Genomic DNA, 6,961 nt, shown 5'->3' with positions numbered 1-6,961 from the left:
GAGAGAGAGAGAGAGAGAGAGAGAGAGAGAGAGAGAGAGAGAGAGAGAGAGAGAGAGCTGACTGTTTTAACCAATTAAGTCACGTCTGATAAACCAGGCAGGTATGACCTGATTATTTTCGCTCGCTTTAGAACAGTTCTTTCTAATGCTACCTCTGCAACAGTTTCACCTGTATCATCCACAATACTGTTGCTACACTTCACCAATGAACTATCTTACCCTGCCTCCGCTTCCTTACCTTTACCGGCGAATATCTGCTACAGGTGTGATAGAATGTATTCTAAGGTGACTACTACCAGTAATAAATTAGGTTAATCAATTTACCTTTACATATAACAACGCATCGCAAATTCGAGATTGCTTAATGAACTTTCACAGCTTCATGTTATTCTTTATCTCCGCCCTAATCAGCCTTAATCGACTTGAGATGTGACCACAGGCATTCTAACTATGACCTACCTTGTCTTTTTTAAGTATTTAAATTTTAGATATTTAACAATCTCATATAATTACAAGGAAAGAGAGAAACAGAAAAAGAAAGAAAGAAAAGGTGAGAATTTAGCAGCAGAAGACGAAGAAGGGGCCGCACATCCAAGAATAATTTTCCAGTGTGTCGGATGAATGCAAATAGTTTTTCTCTCGTTGGTTCTTTCAGGGTTCAGCTATTTATGTGGAAGAGAAGCCTCTCTTGGGATAAATGGAGAAACATATTTTATATTCTCAGTTGCAAATGCGCAGGCATGGCTGTGTGGTAAGAAATTTGCTTCCTAACCACATGGTACCGGGTTCAATACTACTACGTGGCACCTTGCGTAATTGTCTTCTACTCTAGCAACGGCTCGACCAAAGCCTTGTAAGTGGATTTGTTGGAAGGAAACTGGAAAGAGGCACGTCACATGTGTGTGTGTGTGTGTGTGTGTGTGTGTGTGTGTGTGTGTGTGTGAGTGTGTGTGTGAGTGAGTGTGTCTTTGTGTCTGTGTTTGCCCCCAACACCACTTGACAACCGGTGTTGCTGTGTTTACGTCCACGGTAACTTAGCGGTTCAGTAAAAGAGAGATCTATAGAATAAGTACGAGGCTTAAAAACAAAAATAATTTCTGGTCTCACTCATTAGACTGCATGGCCTCAATCTAATGACTGAAACAAGTAGAGGAAAGGCTTAGGTTAAAGGAGGCGTAACTAAGGTCAGACGGCCAAGAACGGTAATAATTTAGTAGATTTAAAACTGTTGGGCTTATTGCTATTAATGTTGGTGTCGATGTTCAACCCTGTATCAGTGTACATCTATACTAATATGGCAAGTAAGCTTGAAACTAATGTTTACTGCGAGGAACAAATTGTCCGCAGTCATCTGTGTTGTTCATAATTTGCACAGTGGCAGAAACGTTAGCGTACTGGGCAAAATGCTTAACGGTATTTCGTTTGTCACTGCGCTCTGAGTTCAAATTCCGCCGAGGTCGACTTTGCCTTTCATCCTTTCGGGGTCGATAAATTAAGTACCAGTTACGCACTGGGGTCGATATAATCGACTTAATCCGTTTGTCTGTCCTTGTTTGTCCCCTCTGTGTGTAGCCCCTTGTGGCCAGTAAAGAAATAGGTATTTGGTCGTCTTTTGTACATTGGTTAACCGTCAGCATTAGCTTCAGTATTCTCACCGAATTCCTTGCAGAATCATTTACTACTTGTATTATTTTCCATACATCGTGCATTCGGAGTTAGATTGCCACAGGGACCATGAATAATGCATTTCTTAACCAAGCCATTAAATCAGGTATTTCTGTGCACATAACTGCGTGTATTTTTTTCATGAGTCATTGAACATTTTATAACCCCCCGTTCAACGTATGAGCATGAAGTCATTCTCGTTTCTAGAATTTAATGGAAAAGCAATAAGCCTGAACATTTCCTCAAATATTATTTCCATGATATCTTTCAATAATTCTTGCAGTTTTATTTTAAATACCACAATATCTATTCTGTTTAAGGGGTGTCTTCTGGGTATAAGATTATGTGTAATTTCATAGCAGGAAGAATTGCATATCGTAGTGGTAAATATACCTGGCTCTCCAAATTTTCCCCGACAACAATGGCCTTGCTGCATTGGTCTCTTGTGTTACTTGGTGATACTTGAAATAAAATAGGAAAATAGCTATACATCCTACATGATTTATTTGCATTGCCAACAACAGTAGCTAGGTAATTGGTAAGTTTTTAATGTTGTTCAACTTTGAACTGTTCTATTTGGTATCACACAGAATTCAAACTATTTAACTGAATTTGAAAATGAGATCCGACAACCGATTGCTTCATACAGAAGTGGATTGAATCATTATTTTGCTGCTGATTAGGCAGCTTTGTATAACAACGTAATGATATCGTAGCGCCTATTGTTGGTAACCAGTTCAGAATTAATGCTTAATCTTATCTTGACTGCAATCCTGATTCTCCATGGGGACAAAATAATGCGCTTGTCATTATATAAAAAGGAAGCTCAGTATGTTTAAATTGATAAGAGTATTTTCTGGTATGCCAGGGTAAACGGGTAAGTCACGTTTAAAACACGTTCATCGTCAACAATAAAAAGAAATTACTGCCACTCTATCCACGGTTGGGGAGTTATAAAGTCTACAGTTACTCTTTTCCGACTGCTTTGAATGGCATGTTGACAACTGACGTTTGATATGATATGTAATAACGCTTGTTGATCCTCTTTTAACTCCTAACATTTTATACGCAAAAAGCATGAACATTTTTTTTACATGAATGATCTGATTTAATGAAATCATAACTTCAGTTTTCATGAATTTGTTTCTGTAGTCTAATATTGGTTTCAAATTTTGGTTCAAGGCTAGTAATTTGAGTGGAACTTGGTAAGTTGATTACATCGAGCTCAGTGTTCAACTGGTAATTATTTTATCGACCCTGTAAAGATAAAAGGCAAAGTCGACCTCGGGTGAATTTGAACTCAAAACGTACAGACAGACAAAAAAGTAGCTGCAAAGCATTTTGCCTGGTGTGCTAACAGTTCTGCCAGTACACCGCCTTTTTCACACTCCTGTTATATAAACGACTATTTTTAATCAATTAAGCAAAAGTGGGGCAAAACGTCGAGATTCTTTTCCAACAGGATGCATATTCTTTTCTACTCTAACCACAAGGCCCGAAATTTTTGGGGAGGCGTGGTTCAGTCGATTAAGTCGTCCCCGGTACAAAACTGGTACTTAATTTATCGACCCCGAAAGGATGAAAGGCAAAGTCGACCTCGGTGGAACTTGAACTCAGAACGTAACGGCAGACGAAATACCGCTAAGCATTTCGCCCAGCGAGCTAACGTTTCTTATTTCTTTATTGCCCACAAGGGGCTAAACATAGAGGGGACAAACACGGACAGACAAAGGGATTAAGTTGATTACATCGACCCCAGTGCGTAACTGGTAATTAATTTATCGACCCCGAAAGGATGAAAGGCAAAGTTGACCTCGGCGGAATTTGAACTCAGAACGTAACATTTCTTATTTCTTTATTACCCACAAGAGGCTAAACATAGAGGGGACAAACAAGGACAGACAAAGGGATTAAGTCGATTACATCGACCCCAGTGCATAACTGGTACTTAATTTATCGACCCCGAAAGGATGAAAGGCAAAGTCGACCTCGGTGGAATTTGAACTCAGAACGTAGCGGCATACGGAATATCGATAAACATTTCGCCCGGCGCGCTAACGTTTCTGCCAACTCGCCGCCCTCAATAGGATGCATATTACTAGTACAATGATAGGTTTGACTACCAGCACGAAACCAATGTAACCCGTAACCTAGAGCAGCCGATATCAGAGGCTCCAAAGCAAATGTTCAGACTTATAAGTTGTCTTTGAAATTTATATAATTAGAGTTCCGTAATTTTTTTTTTTTAATACCATAATTTGGCAATGTTGTGCCTTTATGACTTCAGCGACTGAATTAAACTTCTGAAAGATTCTCAGATTAGAAAAAAATATTTGGTACTAAATATTCATAGGCTCCCATGATTGATGCAGTAACTTTTCTCACAGTTGTCTATGTCTTTTAATTCTTGTACTTCTATTTTGAATAACATTTGCATTTCTTTGTGATCTACTAATATTCTTTTCTTAAATTTCTTCAGAAATAATTATAACCCATTACCTATCTCAAGCTATTCACATCATGTTTTGTACCTCTCCTGCTTTTTAATTTTGCCGTCTTCGAATTATACGTTTTCTTTCAGTTTCTAGGCTTATATTTGTTTTCTGTTTTTTAATTGTGTTCTTGAGTTATTTCTATCTTTTATTCTTATTCTTTCTTTCTACATCACTCCTAGCTTCTGTTTCCTCTTTTGATCCTTGTTCTCATTTTGCATCATTTTTTTCTCTTCAATTCAGCATTGGCACACATATATAATCTAATGATTCTTTGTTATCGCTGTTGTTATGTAACCCCAGATTGGCCAATCCTCCGTCTGACATGACACATATGCCAAACGTTTGAGTAACATCTGCAGATTGTTAGTCGTTGACCTTGTTGTTGTTCTTGTAAACCCCGAAGTGAACGATCGTCTGGTTATGAGAAATCCGTAGTCGGTCAAACGACAAAGCAGCATCTAATCTCTGTTGATGCTATTTAACCTCAAGTAAACTTTGAACGGACAGACTTATGCTCAGAAACATTCCACTTGTGACTGTCCCGTCTTATTTGCGAGCACAGTGTATTCAAGACCACAGTATCTAATATGTGCTTCTTTTCTGACACAGAAGGATTTGAATTGATGTAGATTTTTTTTGTTGTTGTTTCTAGCAGGTGGGACGACTGCCAAGAGTCACTCAACCTAATAAATTTAGTAGTCTCTTCCTTCTCGTCATTACCATCACCTCTACGATCGCCATCACATTCATCATCACCAACACCTTCACCACCAATATAACAACTATCATCATCATCATCATCATCATCATCTCTAACTGGATAAATAGCACCAGTAACGCATCAAAATAACTTCTTAAGCATAAACATCAATGTCAACGTATAGAGCAACATTAACAACAGCCAATAGCAACAACCAAAACAACAAAAACACACCAGCACCAGCATTAATAACCCCATCTACAACAATAACAACACCGCCATCGAGACTAGAACCAACAACAACAAGACTAATAACAACAGCAAATATAATTCTAAAATAAATGATCCGTTTCAGTTATTTCCATTGTTCGATCAACTATCTCCACTTTCTGTGACATTGCTTGTCGTCAAGTATTCAACAGTATTTAAACCGGCCATATCCGGCCAAAATATTATGACTTGTTTTATGTCAAAACAGGCCAGATGTGGCCCCTCACACCAACCCAACAATATTATTCTAAAAATTAGCAGTTACCTCAAAATAAAATCTGAAATTTATGAGATAATGCATGATTAATTCAAAACAATGTGAATGAATTAGGCGGTGCTCCAGCATGGCCGCAGTCAAGTAATTGAAACAGGTAAAAGAATAAAAGACTAAGCAATGCATTTGATAGGATAATATAAATGCTAAATGGTTAACGTAATCTTCTGGTAGAATCAGCGAGACCATCTTTGCAATAAGACGGCCATTTGAACTACAAGTACTTTTCCTGGTTACACTGTAAGAAAACACAACCAGATCTCTCTGGATAACACACGATTGGCTTATTAGATGATGGGACTCAGTGAGCACTATAGTCCTTGATACATAGATCGACAGGATGGACGGGGGGACTGGGATGTTTTTGTCATAGTTCTGCGATAACATTTTAGACCGCTTATCATTGAAACTATTTTGATCAAAAAGGTGCAGACATTGCTGCGTGGTTAAGAAGTTCGGTTTGCAGTCACGTGGTTTCAGGTTCAGTTCCACTGCGTTGCATCTTGGGAAAGTATCTTCTACTATAGTCTCAGACCGACAAGTGCTTTGTGAGTTTGGTAGAAGGAAACTGCGTGAAATCCCGTCGTAAATGTGTGCGTGTGTTTGTGTCTGGTCTTCGTGACTGTTTGTCCAACCACACCGTTTAACAACGGGTGTTATTTTATTTACGTCACCGTGACTTAGCAGTATGACAAAGAGACCAATAGAGGAAGTACCAAACTTAGTAAAAATAAGTGCTGGGACGGATTTGTTAAACTAAAGCCATTCAAGGTGATGTCGCAGTATTGCTACTGTCCAATGACTGAACCACATCCAAGATAAAAGAAAGATAGAGCTGTTGAACTAATGTTTGGCTTGGAGCTAGACAGCAAAAAGGCTACTACCACCTTCACCACCTTCACCACCAATAACAACAACTCTACATGACAGTCCACCGTATCCTTTTAATTCAAATAAGACCAACCACCGTTAACAGTTTATTCAACATAGGTACGACGCATGAACCAACGTTCAGTCGTTCGCCACAGGAAAGTTGAAGTCAAAACTCTTTCATCTTATATTCTAGTCCTATACGCGGTGGTCAGACAGTGCGTCACATGGAATTCTGCAGAATATGAAAATAATAATTTTAAATTTTGGCTCAAGGCCAGCAATTACGTGGGTGGGGTAAGTCGATTACATCAATCCCCAGTGCTCGACTGGTACTTATTTTATCGACTCAGAAAGGATAAAGGGCAAAGTCGACCTCGGAATTTGAACTCAGAACATAAAAGCGGACGAAATTTTGTCCGGTGTGTTCCTGCCAATTCGCTGCCCTATATTATAAAAATTCTAGGTCCAGGAGTGGCTGTGTAGTAAGTAGCTTGCTTACCAACCACATGGTTCTGGGTTCAGTCTCATTGTATGGCACCTTGGGCAAGTGTCTACTGCTATAGCCTCGGGCCGACCAAAGCCTTGTGAGTGGATTTGGTAGAGGGAAACTGAAAGAAGCCCGTTGTATATATATATATAATATATATATATATACAACGGGCTTGTATATATATATATACATAT

The sequence above is a fragment of the Octopus bimaculoides genome, chromosome 11, assembly GCF_001194135.2.
Source record: "Octopus bimaculoides isolate UCB-OBI-ISO-001 chromosome 11, ASM119413v2, whole genome shotgun sequence".
Taxonomy (NCBI): Eukaryota; Metazoa; Mollusca; class Cephalopoda; order Octopoda; family Octopodidae; genus Octopus; species Octopus bimaculoides.
The sequence above is the reverse complement of the archived record's forward strand: the minus strand, read 5'-3'. Positions refer to the sequence as shown.